This window comes from Rhea americana, unplaced genomic scaffold (assembly GCF_003343005.1).
Source record: "Rhea americana isolate MKP2758 unplaced genomic scaffold, rheAme1 scaffold_337, whole genome shotgun sequence".
NCBI classification, from domain to species: Eukaryota; Metazoa; Chordata; class Aves; order Rheiformes; family Rheidae; genus Rhea; species Rhea americana.
Window position 1 is genome coordinate 597,699 of NW_028186465.1, and position 22,816 is coordinate 620,514.

The 22,816-nt window shown below is 39.3% G+C and overlaps 1 protein-coding gene across 3 annotated transcripts in view; it reads right to left on the reverse strand.

Moving 5' to 3' along the window:
* The window catches only part of MAP7 (microtubule associated protein 7), a 123,901-nt gene that overhangs the window by 100,544 nt on the left and 541 nt on the right, over positions 1 to 22,816 (reverse strand). The gene's annotated exons all lie outside the window — the stretch shown is intronic.

The window sequence follows — 22,816 nt, forward strand, 5'->3', positions numbered from 1 at the left end:
AAAAAAACAAACAAAAAAAGAGAGAGAGATAGAAAGACAAACAGTACAACTAGCTGCATAAAATGATGAATTCTTGCATCAAGGCATGTAACTGGATAAACCTGCATTTTCAAAATAGCCTTCTGAAAAGCTTCCTGAAGCAGAATTGAGAAACAAGATAGCTTTGTACACTAAGTTACAAGAACGTGAACCGAGTTCTGTCAGCACTTCCATTAAAAAAAAAATTGCTTAGGCAAGAGTTTAAAACGAAACTGAAAAAGAGCTGGAAATCAAGAATGGAAAAATTAAGCCCTTGAGCACCATTAAAAACATGTTTTAGGATGTTATGTATTGTTTAACTGGTTGGAGACAGGACTCTTCATGGGACTTAACTAGTCAGACTGTCTTAACCCAAGACATTGATGGCAACATGATGGTAGTGCCAATGAAACTAGAATTTTGTCATATCACAGAAATGTTATTTTTGAAAGGGTATATATCATGCTGCTTTTTCACTTCTTTTCCTCCTATCCCTCCCCAGCACATAGGCAATAAAAGTTGTTCTTAACATTTTCTGTGTCATTCAATATCCCCAGATCCTCCATAGGCATCCTCGATCCTGATGAGAAAGGGAGGCACTTTTCTGGTGCAATGTACCATAAAATAGGAGAGTGGTCATGGCAAAAGGCTGCAGCCAGGCTCCTCTGAATACAAAACTCAAGTAGTTAGAATATCTTCTGGCTGCAGRGGAATGCAGCGGTCCCAGCCTTGTTTCACAACCCTCCAATGCTAAACAAAGATCATCAGCGGATCACACTGTACCTGGCATGCTGAGCTACAGAAGGAAGGTTATTCCCTCACCCCTGCTTCAGGTGTAGGAGGAAGACCCAGATGGAAACTGACTGTGAAATTCAGCCTCGGTGCGAGGGACTGGATCAGTTGGGGTGTATGACTGAAGGTTCGGACCCCAGCAGCATCAAACAAGAAAATAAAGATTGGTTGCTGGTCACCTGCTCTTTGTATTATGAGTTCAGTCTAAGTGCATCACTGAGTCCCCTTCTGGGACTACCAATACCTTGAGTATTTCTCTTGAGCTGTTAAAGTTCTGCATTGTTGAGGTTTGGGGGTAATTCTCTAAAGCTCTCCAACTCCTCACTTCCTCTTCTAAGTCACTTGTAAATCTGGCCTCCAATACAAACACACACACACACTCCTGAAAACCATTCACTAGGATTAAGGAACAACTGTTCTGCAGTTGTAGAAATTACTTAATCCCAACAAGGAACAAAGCACAGGTAAGCAGCAAGGGGAAAAAAGAAATTCCTATGTCAGCCCCCTTGGCTAAGCTCTAGGTTATGATTCCAAACAGGAATCTCCTGCTTTCCCTGCAGCTAGCTGTACAGACACTAGTGCAAGCAAAATAGGAGGACTTCAGCTAACTTTTTTATAGGAAAAAAAAAAAAAAAGTGAAGGAGGAACCACCTGGAGGATTTCTAAGACTTGGAATCTCTACTACTCTCCACATTTTGCTTCTCATCAGTCTCAGCAGATATCTCTGCTTGATTTGCTCAAACTCTTAATTTCTCTTAAAGATCTAATCAGGTAGATGATCCCAAACCCAGTCTGTTTTAGTTAAAGCACTGACATGAACTCAAGTCCATAAATTAAAATGTCACTGAAATGAACTCAAGTCTACAGAAACTTGGCCAATCCATAAGAAAAAAACTGGGTTGTCTCTACAGACATAGGGAGAAACTAGGAAGCCCAGAAGAAAGTTAAAAATACTTAAAGGTAGTATTACTCAGTCACCCTGCCTTTAGAGGCACAGCTACAGGGCTGCTGTGGTGTATTATACAACGAGGATTCAACAGAACTGAGACAACCATAAGAAAATTCATATGCACAGCATTTAAAGAAAAAAACTTGCACATTATCAACCAAAACAATTAAATAGAAACAATCCTGTTTTATCATCAACTATACTGAAACTATGCAAGGTACTATTCTAGTTCAAAACAGAGTAACAGTTCCCCAAAACAAAAATTGAAATACAGGGCAGCTACAGGTCTATTCCAGTAATGACTGACAACACTTCAGCGTCCCAGCGTTGCCTGCCCCATACCCCAGGCTTGTCTCCTGGCACAAGGTGCTGTGACATAGATTCTACTTTTTTTGGAGAAACCTGAATTCAGGTTAAACTGCAGTGACCTTAATACTGGAACTTTATTCTAGCAATAAGTCACTATTATCATAATTTAAAGGAGAAAGTGAAGCTACCATCCAATTGCCTCTCCTCTAAAAAAAGCTATTATGAAAAATAAATTTAAGTATCTGCACTCCAGCTCTAGTAACTCCTACCTTGAGCTTGACTAACCACTTTCATTACATCTACACATAACAGATAGTTAAGATGGAGTTTAGGAACAATTTGGATATTCCATCGCTGTCATATTCAAACCTATAAGTCAACGAGATAGGATGTTCCCATAGAATCTAGTAAATCTTTTTCTGTCATTCAGAGGAGAGGAAATACTTTGCCTCAGGAACAAGATGTAAAAGCAAGTTTTATAGTACTCTCCAGTTTTATTTACTGATTAAACATCAGAAATGAAACACAGACAAAACATTGCCTGTAGCCTCCATTACCTTTACTATACAGGTCTAATCCACATTAGCATGTACTCATACAATGATTCAACTCAACTCAGATGAAACTCATGTATGAAGTTAAAGCAATGCTGGGTGGTAAAGTCAGTGGACTGTGGGATGCACCTTCACAGTGAGTGAGGTTAGTTCATTAAAATAGAACAAAATGAATCAACAATCATGGTATTTATTCTCCTGACACATTACTATTGTGGCCTGAGGTTGGATAGTTTGGGTTTCTTTAGTGAGGCYCAAAATTGCAAATCACTTCTGAAGAAACTTCTCATAATACAAGAAAAACCCTCTTTCAAGATCCTTTCACTTAGGACTCTTAATTCTCTGGAGATATTCCAAACCCACCTGGGTTTGTGATCCTGGATGTGATCCTGGATGTGATCCTGCCTAACATGCTCTAGGTGACCCTGCTTGAGCAGAGAGGTTGGACTAGATGATCTCCAGAGGTCCCTTCTAGCCTTACCCATTCTGTGATTCACAGTACCAGAAAAACAAGTTCTCCATTTACAAAGTGCAGACTGAATTTACTAATTTATTGGGAGAGAGACAAGGGGAAGCACAAAAAGTACCCTGTGGGTAGCTGAGTAAGCACAGAATGTACATGTGTGAGTTAGGGCAGGAAGAAAAATTCATGTGTTCCCACTGATTCAGCCAACTGCAGTAATGAGTAAGTTCCATCAGCAGTTGCTCACGACCAGAAGCAACAGTCTAAGCTCGCACTCATTTAAGTTCTCCAAAGTCTGACAGGGCAAGCAAAGGTTTTCCTTTAAAAMTAGAAATCACATTTCTATCTGCTTGGATACAAAGATAAATCTCAAGGAACAAATGGATGTGCAGTCTCCGAGCAAGCCTGCAAAGAGCAGCAAGAGTGCTAATACTCTGTCAACACTAAAATTACAAAAACAGTAGATAATCTAATTGCAACATATTCCTTTTTATAATGTCTTTTTAACTTTGGAGCACAGGTAAATAGCATAGATCCCATCTATACCACAGTAAAATAAAAACAGAGGGCTACAAAAGCATTTGCAGTGCAGTACAGAGAGGCTGTAGTAGGCTGCTCAAGTCTGTTTCTTCTTATCATCTCATTCCAGCAACACGGTAATGGAGAAGTATCTTGAGCAAGTATCTTTTGTAGTATTTTTCCTTTTTCCTGAAAATATGCAAGACCACAGAGATTTTCAAGATCTTGGACACACCTACCACTGTCTAGATTTCTCTCTCATATATAAGAAATGATCATAATACTAAAATTTCTTTTAGTTATTTTCTCCTCAGGTGGGAACTGTATTCCCAGTTCAGGATTTTTAAAGCAACGACTTTTATAGTGATAACAATGACAAAGGAAGAAACTCTACTCTTTACTATCAATCCTCCATAAGTGATGCATGTTGTAGAAGGCTTTCAAAAAGTTCTCTGAATTAAATTGAGCTCAGCTCTTTATGGAACATTGAGAAGCATTTTCTCTTGTGAGCACAGTAACCAAATGCTTCACCTAGTTCTCATACTGACAGCTGATGAGTATCATGTTATCATTTATCTCTTGGTTGAAATATCTTTGTTTCTTTGGAAAAAAAATGTATTTTGCAAAGTAACTTTTGTAGTAATTAAGATTATCCTCAGTTCACATGCCAATTCAAGCTGAATTCCTTTTAACAAATACCTTATTAAATTTAAAAGACTGTCAAACATGTTTTGCCCAAAGCACAGACAGATCACAAGCTGTTTCTTCCACAAAATATTTGAACACACTCCTTCAGAACCAGCAGCAGAGTACTCCTACAGATGGGTTAGAACTACCAAAAAGTGTAAGATTATTCTTGGCCAGCATAGATAAACCCTCAGTAATCCCAGCAGATACTATACGTTACAACCCAAGCCAAGTCCTCAAACCTGGGACCTTCACTCTGAAAGCCAGAGGGGCTGAACATCTCAGATTAGAACTAATGGTCTAAAGATGTTCCCAGCTAATTAAAAATAAATAGCTTCACATGATGAACTCTTTGCCTTTATTATAAATAAGTTTTTTGACAGCTTCCAGTATCCACAGCTTTGAAAGATGAAATCCTACGAAAGAGAGCTTTGCAGTAGCTTTCCAAAGCTACTTCTGCACACACAAAAAATTCCAGAATGGGTTATGAACACAGGTTTTAAAAATATTACACCTTACAGATACCTTAGGATTTGTTTAACTACTGGTGATGGGAGAATCAAGGGTATTTTGGGCCTCTTCAGGCTCTGAGAGAAGCCTTTGGCTAGCAGGAAGGAGGAAGTGCATGGAGAGATCAGCAATACTCACTGGAAGATGCAGGATGGCAAACCTCGTTCTCCTGGTTCTCAGCCCTGCCCCTCTGTGCAACTGGCATTGTAAGGAGAATTTGCATCTTCCCTTCCTTCCACCCACTCCTTCCCCTCACTTTGCCTCACTTGCAGATCGGCAGGATAAAGCTACTATCGTGCCAACTATCATGAAAATCACTGAAACCTGATCTTGGTGGGCCAGCTCGCCAACCTTTTCCAGCAGCTCACCATTCTGCCCCTAGTGAACAGGAGGTCAGTCCAGTGCCTGGTGTGAGGAGTCTCCATTTGGGGAACCACCATCCCAGGCAGTTTTGGTGGTTTCAAGCATGGTGGGAGCCAGAGACCGAACTGTCACTCTGGCTCCAGCCTGAGGCAGACTCCACAGCGTGGGATAAGATTACACTTCCACACCCCATGTTGTACCTGTTTTGTAGGTATACAGTTTCAGTTTCCAGGACTATCAGTTTAATGCCCTTGAAAGATGCCAAATTCCCTTCTCTTTTGACATCCCTGAAGTTTGTGTTTGGGTATAAATACACTGTAACAAACCACCAATTCAATTAAAAGTTAGCCTGAATTTCATAAGTAATAGACATTTCCCCTAATACATGCAGAACACAAGACTGAGCGCATAAGCGGTCACGTTAGAAGAAATCTCCCTCATCTCCCTGAATGAACAAAGCTTACAGTTGAAACAAGCATTACACAAAAACATTATCATCCTGGCAACAGCAGCAAAATCTGCTGGTAATCATCACAGACATCACTGCCATGCACTAAAGGAGTGGAAAAAGCTCTTTTCTTGTTTGTTTTCAGGATGACAAAGAATTAGTGTAATTGTCCAGAGACCTAAAGCACATTTATCTAGCTTTGTATTAGCAGCAATACTCATTCAGCAGATGAGAGGTACACTCCCTTAATCAGTTTTAAATAGTCAGACAGGTGAAAGATTCCATTATTAGGTTAACTGAGATTTCTTTCCATGCATTTGCCATAAACATTTCAAAATTGAAAGGTAGCTCTGAGTGATTAATTGCCCCAATTTATAATCCAGAAATACAAGCATTACCTTCCTGTGCTCTTCCAAGATCATTTTGGAAACACAACGCTGTTAACAGAAGTCTGAGAAGGTCTCCCTCCCCACAAAGGATGGAGGAGATGAGGTGCCACTTAAAAATTTAATAAAACTGAGAAAGAGTTGTTAAGACTACACCCCAGGTGTAAAAGAAAAAAAAAGGGAAAAAAGAAGAGTTATATGCTAGGGTAAACTGACTTGCTTGTGTCTGAATGAGAAGAATGGCCAAAGCCACAGCTCACACAGAGAATGTATGTCTTTAGTTTAGTGCTAGCCTACTTGGACACATCTTTATGTCCACGTGCTAATGCTAAAATGTCTTCATTCAGCTGCCATCTGCAGCCACAGAAATCATACTTTGTTTATAACACAAGCTCTAAGGGAGCACTGAAGCTRTAAGTGTGCAATTCTGCGCCTGTTTGGTCTGACTTCTTTTAGGATATAGTTGCAGCACTGCTGGAAAACTGTGACTACAAAGAAAAACGATTCAAGTGCAAAATAAGCTTCTGTAAACCTTTAAGAACTATTTGAAAAGCATGCCCAATATACAGAAGTAGTAGGTTATAATGGGAGAGGAGAATGGAAGATTCTAATAAAAGTTTTTTTAAACAAAAAAAGTACAATTCAAACTTGAAGTAGTCTTTATTTGTACTGTTCTGCAACATGACAGCTGCAAAACTGAACCCCAAGACCTTGCAATAGCGGGTGCTATACACACACAGACCAAAGACAAGCCTGGCCCTGAAGAGCTCACTATACAGTCCTTGCCAAAGGAGCACACTCTCAGGGTGTAAACACGTAGCCTAAATAAAACATACAGCATATGTTTCATGCATGGCTACATGCACTACATTTTGAATAGGAGACCACTTAACTCTGCTTCAGAACACTGCTTCAGAATGGAGATTTAGGATTACTGTGAGAGCGAGGCTTTCGCAGCAAAAGTTCCAGATCTTTCAGCAAGTAATGTTTTTGAACTAAATCATATTTTGAATGAAAAATGTGCTCTAAGCACTATTAGTGCTTTCAAAAGCATGGCTCTAACAATTGAAAWTTTAAGTGCTAATGCTAAAATGTCTAAAATAACCCTTTGGGGATCTTAGTTTATTACTTGGCTGTGAACTGATTTCTAAGGCTGCTTAGCCCAGCAGAACCAGATATGCCTGCAATATTCATTTTGGATAGATGCTGAACCCAGTAGGAAGTTGATCTTCAATTCAAGTTCAGACTTCAATCATAAAACAAACAGTACCCAGGATTTATTACCTGGAAGACTTCTAGATACAAGTTTGTATAAGCACCATGGAGCATGGACACCAGTGACAATTCTCATCACTCAAACAGGGTTTACAAACAAGACGTGATTCTTCCTCTGTATACATGAAATAATAAAAACATCTCTTCAAAGAATTGACCAGAGATGCTACATTTGCTTATCCTTACTGTTATTTTATACATCTCCAGTCATTCATGCACTTGAACTCACTTATTTTTGTTAAAAACTTTCTTAGTTTAACTAGCATCCTGGCAAAAAGACAGAATCAATAAATAAGTAAATAAACAAACAAACAAACAAACCCATCCATCACCCACTTTCTAATACATTTAAACAACAAAATGTAACAGCAAGGGACAACCCCACATGGATGTCTATGGGATGTGACTCAAACTTCCTGACATGAGCATTATCTGTGGAAACAAATTTCAGGACTTTCAAGGAACATATTTAGTGAGGGAACTGTTAGTTATCTATTAAAAAAATATTAACAAGAAATGGAATATTCTTCTCCCCACTCCCCCCTCAATTACGTCCAACAATTTCAGCCAGAAATTCAGTAAAAGTTAGAATATTAAGAATAATACCTTTTAATAGCCACAGGCTTATATAAAATTCACATTTAGGTTCGTAGAATATTCTCAGGCAGAGACTGAAGGAAAAAAAAAAAAACACCCTCTTGCCTTTCTAACAGCTAGTTTGCTAAATGTTATACAGGTTAAACACATTATCAACAATCCAGAAGTCAATTGCTACCTTCTCCATCCTCCCAAAACATAAATTTGTTTGGTAAGGATGAGGAGGGTGGAAGGGAAAAGAGGAGGACAAGAAGTTTGCAGACTTGGTGAAAAAGCAATGAATGCAATTCACGTTAAAAGAAATCAAGAAATCAGAAGTACACGGCTACAAAGACCACTGCAGGCTTTCAATATTTCCAGATTAAGAAAAAAAAACCCACAACTCTGATGAACATTTTCATTTAAATATTTGTTTACACTAGAAGAACAAGCTCAATGCCTGCCAGACTTCTCAGATTACAGTACAGACAGTCAAGGACGCTAAGAAAAGAAATGACCGGTTTTGAAATCAATTCACAGGAAATCTAAACTGTTAACCAGTTTATGATCTTTGTAAGTATTTATTTCCCAGATACAACTCTCATACAAACTCTGAGCAAGCCTTAATATTCTGAGAAGACTGGACTACTCACAAACATGAATACTTTAAAACTTGTGATAATATTTCAACATCCTTAACTGAGGAATGAACTGCTTTATTACTTTGGAGAATCAGATCCATTAAAGGCCTCTGGGCTTTTGAAGCACTGTACAAAGACAGGTCCAGCATGCTCAAAGAAACTGCAGATGAAGATGACTTATTATCTAGCCTACCTCCCGCGAAGATGACACTAATTTAGTATGTGCTAGAAAAACAAATCTCAGCAGCTGCAGAAGTGTGCTGAGCATTCAGCAAACGAGACAACTCAAAACCTAATATTAAGCAAACAGTGTAAAATGGCAACAAGATGATGGGCTCTGAAAACTCAAGGAAGGTACACACAGATCCTCTGAACTTCTTATGTTTCTGCTCAGAGCTACACTATGACCTTACTCAGTATCAGGCAGAGAAAAGAGARCACAACCTTGAACACACGTATTTCATATGAACAAGGATTCCAGCTTTAACGACCTATCCATTGATAAACACATTCAAATTGAGAGAGAGGTTAAAAAAACTATATACATCAGTATGCAAATGGTCTTGTAGAGACAGAATGTGCTGTTTTAAATATTCAGGAAAAGAGAAACAAAGCAGTATACTTCAAAAAGCTTTTGCACAGCCTCCTACGAATGCTTTTAGTGAGAAAGAGCAAGGTAGGCCACCACATTTTTATCTTAGTAAAGCCAAATGCACTTGTTACTTTGCTCTTTGTGCTGCTGTACACGTTTGTCCATTTATATTTCACAGTAATAAGAGAAAACAAGAATGATCAAAAACAAATTCAAAATAATTTTAACAAGAGAGGCAAGCGTTACGCAGTTCTATCAATTCCATCAATGTACTCTTCACAGTTGTGCTGTGAAGAGAAGGCACGAGTGAACTGCTAAGTCAACAAGAACTTTTATCCTGGGAAACTATCAGTGCCATGGAACAAAACCAGGAAAACTGTTGAGCCATAGAGTTTTCGACTGTTGACTCTGGAAGTCATCCACTGAGTGATAAAGGAAAGTAATTTGCTTCTTAGAACGTTAAAAAGCACAAGAACCTCACACTAGAGTTTGCATCCCCATATTATACGGGGCAGGTTTGAATAACAGAAGAGCAAGACCCTAACACATTAGCCATGTTAACAATGAGTAGCAACATGGATGTTACCATGAAGCTCAAATCTGTAAATTCTTCACTATCATGAGAAAAAGCAGTTAAAACAAATGCAGGGAATTTTCTGTTACAGCTACCAAGCTAACTTTTCCTTCAAGAAAAAGAAAACAACCATTGAGCTGTAAACAATTCAGCTCTATGCATATTTACATGCTATAAATTTGCTATTTAAATGTTTGCTTGCTAGCTAGTCTCTCCTGTTACATGGTAGAATGGAAACATCTGAAGTTTGAAACACTACTCTGTCTTTCAACAACAGATGTTTTATAAACAAAACTCATATAACTTTTTGCTTCCAAATAAGATAAAAAAGGAACATTCATACAAATGGAATCAACTTGATCACAAAAAAAGAAAAAGCAAATTCTAATAGTGTAAACTTAAAATTCCAGTCACAACTGCAAGGTCCAGGATCTGACAGACCAACAGAATTTAAACACTAGGATCCAGGTAGAAAATATTAATTACATGATGCAAGATGGACAGTGGCTATTCRGGATTGACAGACCTTTGCTATAAATCAACCATCAACATCCATCTACCACCATCACTCACCTATGTCAAAAAAATTATTTTTCTTTAGCAGTAGCCATTTGCCCTAGTGCCCTGCTTTTAGTCAAACTTGTCAAAGTTACAGTATTTGAACAATTATGCATAGGAATAGGAGTATAGCTGATCTCACATCATCCTTGGCAAAACTGTCTTCTAGATAGGCTGGTATTGCATTCTGTGTTCTGCAAACATAAAACTACCTCCTTTTATGGGTATTTTTCCAGACTATGCAGAGAAACCCTTTCAGAGAAAATACAGACACTGACCGATATATTTCTGATGCAGGACCTTTAATTCTACCTGAAAATGGAGTTAATAAGTAAAAAGTAATTTTTTTCTTCAAGTCTGAAGCAGATGCTTGCCTAACAGTCCAGGAGATGTAAATATATACATCTGTCACAGCACATTTGTGGGTGACAATATGCATCACCAAACTGCACCAGCTTCCTACAGCCATTCTGCTGTGCAGCATACTCCACACACGGCCTCGCTCAGGCTGCAGAACCGCAGCATACCTTTCAGCCTTTTGGGATTCCCATTCTTTTGCAGCTCATCTTCTTCATTAATGGTGAATAAACCCAGGGGATTTGGCCTGGCACTTGTTTTCTTCAGTCTCTCTTGACGGAGGGCAGCAGTTGAGCCAGGCATGTTGCTGTTCCCTCTTGCTTATTTCAAAGAAAAAAAAAAGTAAGAAACTGCAGCCTCTGCGTAGCAGCTAGCTGCAACGCTGCCTGTTCATTTGAGCACTTGTAATAGATCTCCTATGGATAAGCAGCACACAAACAGCTGACAAATATCAACATCCACTTGGCAGCAGAGAGCCTGCTGTTTTCCCCCACCAAGAAAAGCCCCAATTAAAGGCACAGTGGTTTGGATGCCGCTCGTTGCTGTTTTAACCTGCTCAGTGAGATCCCAGCCCACAGCTCCAGGTTCCTTGCGCAGTACCTTTTTCCCTGCAGCCCTCTTCCAGCTACAGCACAGTAAAATATTCAGCACGCCACACAAGAGGAGAAAATATGATACGCTGCTGTTAACAGTTGCCCTGACAACAGTGACACATCCTAATCAAAGAAGGTCTCTGAATGTTGTCTCCTCAGCTGCAGCAAGCCAGCCTCGGGAACGCCGGCTCCRACGCGCTCGCAGAGAGCTGGAAGCACCTCGGAGTAGGGGCTGCTCCTTCCTCCGCGCAGGCAGCGGGAGGATGGAGCTGTGCTTGCACAAGCGGATGAGTACTGAGTGAAAAGAAGCCTGGAAGGCGCCAGGCGGGAGCGTGCATCTTGCCAGCTGCCCTGTTTATTCATGTTTAGAGATTTCAGCCTGATCTAAAATAAAACAATGAGGATGAATCTTCTGCCATGTACTCATAAGTATTTTTTCCCTTAACTTAATCACCTTCTATGCACTGCATACCTTTTGCATTAAGCAGGCATACACCCACACATACAGGCAGGTGTTGGAACATTCTTTTTCGCTGTGAAAATTCAAGATCAGCATGTCTAGTCTGTAAAGACAATATCAGACTATAAAAGGACTTTTGAAGTGAACATTCTCCAGTGCTGTAAAACTGATGATGCAATGATCATAAACATTCACTTCTGCAAAATGAACAAAATACAAACAACAAAATGATTAAAACTGCTCAAGTTTTCCTTTATATGTTGGCATTCTGGATTTTCTTGAGTCATTTACAACAGAGCACATACAGGTTCTACAACCTGCGTGTTCCCAGAACGGCTCGTGCTCAGATCTGCTCTGTTCTTAATGGCTCCAAAAGCCACTACGCAAAACACTGGATGTTGCACATGTGAGACAATCTTCCTCCGCCCCAAGTCTTCCAATGCATGTTCACTATTTCAAAATGCCATTGAAGAAAAAAATACAAACTAAAAAACTCTATGTCAAAACTGACAGTATTCCCCCCCACCCTGTGCTTAAGACTTCACAAAGTTTGTGTAGACTGATCGTCTCCTCAACAAGCAAGAGGCACAAGATGGCACATGCTTTACCTGACAATACGTTTTTGGTGGCTCATATCAAAAATGCAGTTTATGCAACTGTATGGTTAGCTCAGCAATATGAATAACAACTCTGAGGAAGAAGAGTCAGAGTCGATGACAGCTGATGTGATGATATATGTATCATTGTGGCCCAGGATGCTCTTTCTAGACGCGTGCGGGAGGGAGCTCAGGCAACAGGACAGCTCAGTCCTCACACCTCAGGCTCGCCACTCAGCAGCCGAGCACACAGACAAAAGCACAGCACCAGGCAACCAGCAGACTCGCTCTTCCTCCTCGGCTCAAAACCTCCAGGACAGCAACATTCTGTTGAAGGGCACTAGCTGTGAGCCAGGCCCACAGCCTGCCTTTGCCCTGCCTCCTGCTTCCTCCTGGCTGTGTCCTGCCACTCAGCTACACCTTGGATTTTCTGGGCGTACACACAAGCTAAACATGATGACATTTGTCTAAATCAGTTAAAGACGCTTTATAATAAAGGGTGTGGACAAAAAAAAAAAAAAAAAAAAAAAAAAAAAAAAAACACTAACACAAGCTGTTCTTCACCTCAGCCAGCAATTTGCCTTCCAGTCCTTAATACAGGCTACTACTTCATACTGTCAGAAAAAAACATGGCTCCGCTCCTCAAATCCCATCTGCTTACCTGCTGACCACAAATAAATACGTAACTGTGCACACGCAGAATTGGACTGTGGTTAGTACCATAAATATTTTTCTTACATGTCTAAGACTGGTTTTAAACAGGACAGGACAAAAATAATTGAAGACAATCCTTAGATGACAACTTAGCTTTTTTTTCACTGTTTTAAGTTGGTGAAAAAGAACTATCCCTTTTAAACGTCCAGTTCTGGAGATATTTGTAAAACATCACCCATCACCTAAAATTGCTGATCTATTTAAATAGTTGTTTTAAAAGATATATGAAGCATCTGACAAAAATACACCAGGTTGCAGGGGATTCAAGCTTACAGGTATGATTAATAGGGAAATGGAGATGCTGAAAATAACTATTTCTTAGGAAGTTATCCAAGGAGCCATGGGAAACAGCTTCAAGATTGGGAATGCCTTCCTTGGTTGTTGCAGCACAATCTGCACTTCCTAATAGCAGCTTGCTCCATGTACAAAAAGCAGTAATGACAAAGTTTGGTATTTCAGCTTCAGGGGCTGATGAAAACAGATTTGGGCTAAGACAAGCAGGCAGCTGAGGCATGGGTGCACATTTCTTTCTATTGACTTACTAATGAAGAGATGACTTCTGACAGAGGATTTGGACTGACAGCACATTCAACTTAGGCAGCAGGATTTTATTTCAAGGGCTCAGTGGTTAAAAACTGACAACCCACAATGTGATCGCAAATGTTTAATTAAATGGCACCCAAACCACCTACAACCTACTGTAAAAGCGTAATAAAAAGTTACCTAAAGTTAGGTGATGTCTTTTTAAGCTTCCTGTTAACCCTGTGAAATGCATACAAACAGGTACCAAGGCCGCAGAAAACCAGGCTGTGCTTATAAACCCTCCCTTCATCCTTTGGGCTAGGGCAGAGGAAGACAAGCCTGTGCTGTATCCCTAGTGGGAAATGCCTATTTCAGCCCCCCTCTCAACTATGAGGCAGCTTCTTTATGAAATCTGGATAAAGGCAACTTTCTTGAGGGAACAAAACAATAGACAATTTCAGTAGCAGGGCTGTTAATTCTTCAAAAGAATAGTAAAAGGTAAACTAGCCRTTTGTTTTATCTGCTCCCTTTAGAGATTTCCTCCTTTTAGCTGTACTGAACACTTAAATCGTGGTTGTGCTCTTACCGATGGGGTTAGATTCTCTCAGGAGAAGGAATGAGGGCAGATGGGTATCCTGAGGATGGTAGATAATTTTTACCCTCTCCTTTTTACAACACTTTCAAACTCATCAATTAGACCTCTCTACTTAAACACACCCATTTTCTACTGCTTTCAGAAAACATTACTAGATTCTATAGGCATAATTACCTGTACAATGTATTATCTGATATGTAACAGTCTTAAATAGTAGTCTGAACAAAGACTAACAGGATAATTATACTGTGACCTGGGAAATATTTATATTTATTATAATGTGCTAATTGATGTTCCTGTTTTAACATCAAGTGTGTTAAGCCTTGGTATCTCAACCTATTAAACATCAAGCAAGCTGAAGCCAATCACGATGATACCTATTTACAGTCTGCTCTGGCTAACCTGATCATTTTCAATGGCTAAACTCTAAGCATGCTATCTTCTTTCATGCACAGCACTGTTTTAGCACCCCTAAATATCCAAACAATACACATTTTTAAATCTCAGTAATGAGCTTCGTAATGAGGTGCGTATTGTTTCACCTTCAAAGATCACTGCCTTGCAAAACACTCTGCCCACCTGGACCTTATTGCTCAACCCTTGCTAGTGGGGAAGACAAAAGGTTGTGGTCAATACAAGCCAGCTAGTAGAAAGTGAAATCCTTGCAAAGACAAGATGGTTTATCTTTCACAAGGGTTAGTAGACTGTGGTAACAAGGCTCGTGTACATTTTCAAGAAAAAGCATGAAGTATGTGAACTAGAAGCCATCTCGTATCATCAAGCATATCAGGGTGTATTTCAGAAAGCCAAGCCTGTTGAATGCAAGATCACATACTATTACCAGGGAGGAAAGAGATATGTTTTGAGGACTAGCTAAGGGGTAAACCATCCCTAAAAAGCCCTGCAAACAGCAGCACTCATAAGCCAGAACTGCATCACAGTATACAACCAGACCTCTCTCACATTCCCTAAGACTCACTAAGTTCACCCAAATACCTTTTCAAGAAATTTCACGTCCTTATCCTGCTGTTTTCCTAGAATGAGGTATAGAAAAAAAAAAAAAAAAAAAAAAAATCACTCCCAAAGATATAATCAGAAGTCTCAGCTTTCTTTTTAGGTTTGACTAGAGAAACTCCCTCCTCCACTCCCCTCCAAAATCAATACTTCCAGGCCAAATAATCTTAACACACACATCAAAATATATATTTATATAATCTACTATGAGGTATTACCATGAAACCCAGATACAATCATCCAAAAGCATATCACAGGTTAGTCTCTAGCCTTCAATTCCTTTTCCTCCCCCCAGCCACAGTAGGATAAAAGCAAAAAATCCCAGAATGCAATGTGTCAAGCCGGGTTCAGGAGCCAGCACAGCCTACTCACCACTTCTCTCCTGACACTTAGCTTTCTGAGGCTTGAAGCAAGTTATAACCTCTAGTCTCAGTYTCTTCAATTATAAAATGGAATAAAACTTTCAGAAGAATTCTTCTGAAATAATTCAGTAACTGTTATARAACATTTTTCTCTTCTAAAATACTCTACAAGAGCTTATTGTTATTATTACTGTAACAGATACCCAGCAACTACTGAAACCATAAAGGAAAAGAATCTGGTCTGTGAACACTGTATACTGAACAGAGAAGATACACAGGTGCTTTAGCTTTTTTAAAGCACTGACCACAATCCTTTYGTTATTCCATTCTTCAGTTTTACCTGAAAGTAACATGTAAAGACCATTAGGACAAGGGGGGATGGGGAGAAAGAATCTAGGTGTTCGACTAGGTATTTGTCAAGCAAAATAAACACTGCTCTAGGAAAAATTCAGGACTGCTCTAGGATGCTGACTCAAAGCCTAAAAAAATAAATGGAAAGCTGCCTCTGAGCTTAAATGTATTGTATTTAAAGAATGAGATCAAGCCAAGGTACCGTTTTAACCCATACTCCTTTCCCATTGCAGATACTAAGCTACTACTGACCTCCTTACACAGAGCATCCATATTACTGAGATTCAAAATAAAGTGATAATGTTACTTAAAAAGTAACATCAGGAAGAGATGAGACAGTTTAGATTTATAGAATTGTTTTACCCCGTATGGAACAACTGGATTGGGATAGAGAAAGATCAGTAAACCCAAGGTATGCTTAAAAGCCTCCATCCTTTTCAGCAAAAATGCACCAAAGTTTTTCAATGTACCTGCCAATCAAAACTATATTAAAAAAATAATCAAAGGAAGTTGTRCATGACATGCAATCATATTCTGCATGGACATTAATCACACTAATGGTCAACTGTGTCAAAATTKTCAAGAATTGTTAAAAATACATAATGTCTAGACAGTGCTAGATGTTAGAATGTATGTGCCCTATCAAAATTCCACATTTCATCTCTCCCTGATTTCCTTCAGTAGTCTCCTATTCTTACTTCAGCAGATATTAAATCAGGCCAGAAGAACAGAAAGTATGACTCTTTTTTTGKCGTGAGCAAACAGCTATTTACTCAGCATCAAAGAACTGGAAATCTTATTTTCAATGACATGCAAACCTGGGGCAGCGCAAAACAACCTTAAAGACAGACAACAACTTTTTTTTTCTGATGTGTTAAGTTGGAAAWATACATACATATATGTATAATATATAAAATTAGGTATTTCTGATCTATCACTATATCAGGAAAAAAAATACTTGAATCTCTTAAGCCAATCACTAGCTCATACATCACGCACATCTATTTTTTTCCTACTGCAGCATTTCCGTCTTTTTGACGGTAGGATGTGGAAGCAAGAAAGAATGTAATAACCTGCCCTCTACAGAGGCATCTGAATTTGCTTACCCCGTATGGRAGTCTCTAAAGCATCACTCATATACAAGATGATAAAGATCTGGTAGATTGTTTCACAGAAGTACATTAAGTTTTAACAACTTTAAATACCAAAGTATTTGATATAAGTATTGATTTCTTCTTTCTACCTTCTTGGAAGGAAAGAGATCCCTTGCATTACTCAGTAACACTAACATAGAACACTAGCGAATAAGAAGTGAGACCTTCAACTTTTTCACTAATGAGAATTCTGCCATCAGGAGTTCTCACACACTCTTAACAGCTTTAAATAACCAATGAGTTGACTTGCATCTCAAAGTCAAGGCTGTAAAAACACAGTAGTTTCACGAACTTAAACTTCATTCATTGAATTAGGTGCTTTAACTCAAGAAAAAGAGCAAAACCATCCAATCTAAGTGAACATCTCCTTAAATACGCACTAGGGAAACAGAGGGGAGACTCAATGCTTTCTGAAGAATTTCAGTGATCTAAACTCARAAGAGGAGAAGTTTATCCCTCTTCCCTTTCTCTTGAAGTTTGAATAAATGTTTTAATTCTGGTTCCATATCCCAGCATTTTTTCTAGTAGGAGTGCTGAATACTATGTTTATTATCAATATCTACCTATGAGATAATGAATAAGCTAGGTCCACAACGAAAAGCAGAACTCAGGTCTTTATTTTCCGTACCGCCCACCCCAATGACTTTGTCTCCTTTAGCTTACCCACCTGCATATGACCTATCCTATGTGCTGCAATGACTGCACCTGTTTGAGATACTATTTTGACCTAAACAGCAGCCGCAGAACAGGAGGTGCTACCAGCAACCACGGTAAGCCTCCCACCTGACCTGGGAAACTTGCTTATCCGGTTCCCACCTTGTTCCCTCCCACTGGAGTCCTGGCAAGTCACACACACACACACACACACACACACGCACACACACACTCAGGAGACCCTGGGGTAGATGACAGCTCCACCAGGAAACATGCCTCCCAGCACACACCCAGGCACAGGAGACATTTCTTGCAGTGACTCTTTCCCAGATGCAGCTATCTCCAGTTGTGCCTCCCATCCCTGCACCTCTGCCACGTGCAGTGCCACACACTGGGCCATGGGAATTTGAGCTCCTTGAAAGCAACTAAACAGAAAGCAAGTTATCTACTTCCCATACTGTGGATTAAAATTGAATCTTTACACAGTCTCATAGACAAAGGGAGGAGGGGAAAAAAAACAAGACAAAACAAACCACACACACCACCACCACCACAGAGGAGGAGAAGCCAGGGAGCCCTGCCCTGTTCTGATTCACACATACTCCTCAGAGTAAAAGAGGCATGAAGTGGAACCCATCAGTGGGTCCCATAAACAGCTCAAACACAAATACAACAATCAAATACCAGATGTACATTAACAATTCTTGTTACATCTTTAATTGTTACAATCCTTTAATTTAAATGGATTTGCCTGGTATGACTAATTAGAAAAATTGCACAATGTTTGTGTGTGTCATGGTACACATCAGATCACTCTTAGCCAATACTTTTTATTCATATATAGCAGAATGTTGTTAGATCGGGCCCTATCATAGAACATATCTTATAATTTCAGTCAATGCTCAGTTTAATATGGATTGGCAGTGAAGAACAGGGATGTGGCAGCGCAGTGAAAAACATGAGTTAATAAATTACAGTGCCACTAATTAYCCTACTAACACTATAGACTAGGTAGTCTGGCCACTGCTTCTGTCTCTAAGTAGGGCATATTTTTAATATCTATTTTGTACACGTCAAAGGAACCAAGTGCTTATAAAGCACTCCGAAAATGAAGAACACTTATGTATGTACTAACCTTTTWGCTAGAAATGTGAATAAACTTCAAAGAAAAGGCAACATGCCAAAAYCAAATTAAAATTTTCTCCAGTACTATCGGTGACAGCATCTGACAGATGAAATCCTGTGAACTATTTCATGGTGTGTTAATTACCACTGCTCTCTTGATATCTTACTTTCCAATGCATTTATTAGGAGGGGAACACAAGAGATCAGGTGGTTTTGGCTGCCTTCTCAGAGAACAACACATGAGAGCATCAGACACAAAGATATGAGAACATTTGCAGGCATTGCTACTTTAGTTTTTCSTCAACAATTCTCGCTTCAACTATCAATCTGGAGCACAAATCCTGCCATTATTTACATCTCTGAATAATCTCAAACTCAACAGGAGTCAGGGTTGCTAACTCCATCTATTTGAACAGAAAGCCAGCCTACTCTTCCCAAGTCACCCTAATACACAATTCAGAGCTACTCTCTTTAAACACTTTGTTATAACTCCTAGGATTCACATTTTCCAAGATATTCTTAGAAAAAAAAAATCACATTTTCTAAGATTTTTAATATCACCAAGGGTATAAATATTTTATTTCATTAATATAAATAAAAGGCATATTAYATGATTCCAGAAGCAATACTCAGAAACAGCTGCATAATGAAATCTGAACCAGTTTTACAAATGCAATTTCTTTTCATAGCCTTTTTCTCCTTTAACACGTAACATGCATAAGCCTGTTCTGTCACAGTTCCCAGGAGGTTGCTGCATTTCCATAATAGAAGTCACATTCTGGGGATATCCTTCCTGCAGGAAAAGTGGKTTTGCAAAGAGTTACCACAACAGCATTAGCAACATGCTGTGGCTTACATTACGGATCCAAATTTATGCACATTTTTCAAGTGGATAAGAATATGTTGTTGTAAAATTATACAGTACTTACATAATTGAGGTAATTATTACACTGATCAGATTTAATTATATTTGACACAACAAATAATTTTCAGCTGTAAATTTTTAATTTGTTTATATGTACAAGTAATAAACTAGTCATCATAAAAACAAAACAACAGTCTCAAATTATTACAAAGTATAATTTTTAAAGTTTGAAATAGCACACAGGAACTCATTTTCAATACAAAACCCAAGTAAAATGACAGCATCTACTGGTTTAACTGCATTAGCAGAGACWGTCTTCCTCTAGAGAAAGTAGCACATAAACCAGCTGCTCAGGCATCACCTAACAGGTCTAATTTTTCCACAAACTGCAATATATAATATATAGATTTTTTTAAATTAGTAGTGCTGGGGGGGGGGGGGGAGAGAGGGAGCAACATGGCCTATGTTACACAATGCACACATAAAAAGATTTGTTTAAACTTTTCCCCAGTGCATAGCCCTCCCACAAACAATACTTGACCAAGGAAAGACATTAAGACACAGTAGTTCACTAACCTTTTAACAAATCTTTATAGAAGCCATCCCTCAGCTTTAACCCCTCCACCACATGCTTTTAAATTCAATTTAGTTATATCACTTTTATTCTACAARCTACTGATAAATTAGAGTCTCTATGTTACAGCACTCAAAGCTGAAGTACTATTCAGGAAATTATTRAAATAATTGAAAGATCTGGCCTAGAATTTGAAAGTTTGATATAGATTTTAATCAGAGAAGGATGGTAAGAGAAGAACCTTAACCTTTAAATATAAAAAAGAAGTTAAAAATATTCACAGCAGGGCTGTACCTAATGTTAGAAAAAAAAATTAAGGACAAAAAAAGCAAGAAAGAAAAACAAAAAAGCAGTGTAATGTCTCCAACCACACATATGCTTTCTATAGTTTTAGCATTTGTAAGAACATATTATCTTGACAATAGAACATCCTGTCTCAAATCAATGTTACCTTCATGCTGCCTTCCTCTTTGATAAACAAAGCTTGAATATTTGAAGCAGAGCAAATTTTTTTTTTTTGCTGAACTAACATTTGGTTTGGCCTCCTCTGGTGCCAATACAAAACAAAGAATTGGAAAATTTTGTCTGAAGAGGTTTTTGCAGCTGCAAAACAAAATCCTTAACTTCTATATTCTCTCACTAAAGAGGTGCATGAGGTCCTCCTAGTGGTGAAGTGCTTGAGGAACACAACACAACAAATGATATTAGCTATTATCAGATAGCACTGCTACACTCGCCAGTCAAACCCTGATACAAAAACCTATACTGAAACATTAAGTCTTATCTCCCACGGAAGTAGTCTGACTATCACAGTGAACTAAAATTTGCTTTATTCTCACATAGAGAACAGATCAGGATAAACCAGCAACAGATGAAAAGTCTCCTTGCAAGCTCTTCCAGAGAGAACACTTACAGTTTTCTCTAACAAGTTAGCCAGAACAGCTGACAGTATTTCTAACAATGAGTCTGTGCTTTAAATTGAGAACACAATAATATTAAAGTTATCCACTTAGGAAAAAAAATAGAAAAAATTGCAAAATCATTACACTGGACTTTTCTTTGCAACAAAGGCAAAGAACGACATTCTCTTTGGTCTTTTGATGCCTATGCAAATCACTACCTATGTACARATCTGGTCAAGATGGACTTGGCGGGGGAGGATGGGCAGAAGCCCACGTGTGCTCATGGGCGGACAGCCAYGAGCTGAGGTGTCTCAGAAACTCTCTCTGGAATTCCTCATATCTGAGCGCCTCTCAACTGGGGATCACCAAAAAGCTTTTACCAGTGTAAGATGCTCAAGTAGCAACAACAACTACGAAAGAAAGATATATTTAATAACTAGTACAAGTTAGATCGCAGCCTTCCTACTGGACTCGTTTGGCGCTTCTGCATTTATGAACTGCAGCATAAAGCACAGCCCACACCTAGTGATTAAGCCATTCACCTGAAGAGAGCCAGTCAAGCGCAGCAGACCATCTGCCTAACAATAAAGGGATCAGCTTGCATCACCTCTGTGCAAAGTCTTTGCAGCGCTGTTAGAGTTTTCCCCAAGATTAGCTCCGAGAGTCTGTATATTTAGCCGTAAAAAGCAAACAACAGAAAGGTAAATGGGAACAGGAAATCAACCCYGAGGGTAATGTCACCAAACCAGAAGGCCGACCTTCTGCAGGAGCCGGACCCAGACAGCGGTGCTCCGCTCATGGCCCGAAGCCATCCTTGTGGTTCTGCCTGCACACGGGGAGGGGGCATGGAAAACACCTGCTCACAGATGACCAGGGCAAACAGGCACCAAGCAGTCTGCTCACAYGCCAGGAGGGTGTTCCTGTTGGCGAACGCTCGGAAAGCGCCCACTGTGACAGCGCCGAGATCTACAAGGACCTCAACAGACAGAAACACAGACAGCTTAACTGAAGTTTCACTCTGGTATTTGAAACACAAGGAAGGTTTGAACGAACTTTAACAGCACAAGCACATTTCTGTGCAAGCTACCTCACAAGGAGTGCAAGCAGATCCGCCTCCTGCCCACTTTTTAAACAAGCAGAAGTCAAGTTCAAAACAATAACATGAAATGAAAGGAACATAAAATTTATTCTGGGAAAGTCTGCTGTTTAAATATGTGAATCTTAAAAGCTATAAGTAACATATACATAAAACATGCATTTTCTTGTGGCTTACGTCCCTAGTTTTGATAAAAGATTTTAAAAATATGCCCGATAATAGAGAGTGTAGTAACAAAGTACGGTAACAAACTTTAGAAGAGTTCCCTAAATGTCACTTAAAAAAAAAACATTGGAAGTCAGCTCTTCCTGTGGAAAGTGAAGTTAATGTGGTCACTACTTTGAAAGACACAGGATAACACTATACATCCTCTCTGAAGTTGGATCTTGGACTGATGGCTGTAAGCACTTTGTGAAAAAGGAATTTTGAGCARAAGTGTTGCACTTTTTTGAACAAGTGTTGCAATTTTTTAATAAAGAAGAGCAGGAGCTGGATGGGCCCATCTGCGTTTGTCGCTTGTGTCCACACGCCTACAGCATTACATAAGAACGAGTCCTAGATTTATTCCCTCGCAGGAAACGCGTTTAACTGACCGAGAGTCGCCACAGGGCCCGTTCGCGCGCTGCTTCCACCGAAAGCTTCGCCCTCCCCCTCGGCGCGAGGCCCAG